Source organism: Pygoscelis adeliae, unplaced genomic scaffold (genome assembly GCF_000699105.1).
Source record: "Pygoscelis adeliae isolate BGI_AS28 unplaced genomic scaffold, ASM69910v1 Scaffold950, whole genome shotgun sequence".
NCBI classification, from domain to species: Eukaryota; Metazoa; Chordata; class Aves; order Sphenisciformes; family Spheniscidae; genus Pygoscelis; species Pygoscelis adeliae.
The window spans coordinates 59,578-60,423 of record NW_008823911.1 but is presented as its reverse complement, the minus strand read 5'-3'; positions in this window follow the sequence as shown (position 1 = coordinate 60,423).

Below are 846 nucleotides of genomic sequence, written 5' to 3'. Positions count from 1 at the left end.
CACTGTCCCCAGGTCCATGGGGTGCTGTCCTGGGGTCCCTGGGGCGGTGTCCCCGGGTCTATAAGGTGTTGCCAAGGGGCCCTTGGGGCGCTGTCCGTGGTCGGGGCCCTGTCCCAGTGTCGGGGTGCTGTCCCTGGTGGGACACTGTCCCTGGTGGGATGCTGTCCCCTGGTCGTTGGGGCACGGAGCTTGCCTGGGGGGCCAGCTCCCAGCAGGACAGTGCTCAAGTGTCACCAGGTACTGTCCCCAGGACACTGGAGCACTGTCCCTGACCAGGGTGCTGTCCTGCACCGGGTCACCGTCCTGGGTCACCGGGTGCTGTCCGTGGTCGGGCGCTGTCCCTGGGTCACTGGAACACTGAACTGGGTCACTGGGGCCTTGTCCCCAGGTCTTTGGGGTGCTGTCCCCGCTCAGGGCCTCGTCCCCGGTTCACTGGGGCGCTGTCCCTGCTCAGCCTCGGCCCCAGGTCTTTGGGGCCTTGTCCCCGGGTCGTTAAGGTGCTGGCCCCGGGTCTTTGGGGCGCTGCCCCTGCTCGGGGCCTTGTCCCTGGGTCATCAGGGCCTTGTCCCCAGCTCACTGGGGTGCTGTCCCCCGGTCACCGGGGTGCTGTCCCCGCATCTTTGGGCGCTGTCCTTGCTCGGGGCCTTGTCCCCGGCTCTTTGGGGCCTCTTCCCCGGGTGTTTGGGGCACTGTCCCTGCTCAGCCTTGTCCCCGGGTCTTTGGGGCGCTGTCTCCGGGTCACTGGGGCCCTGTCCCCGGGTCATCGGGGTGCTGTCCCCCTGTCTTTGGGGCGCTTGTCCCTGCTCGGGGCCTCGTCCCCAGGTCCCCGGGTGTCGCTGGGCCGTG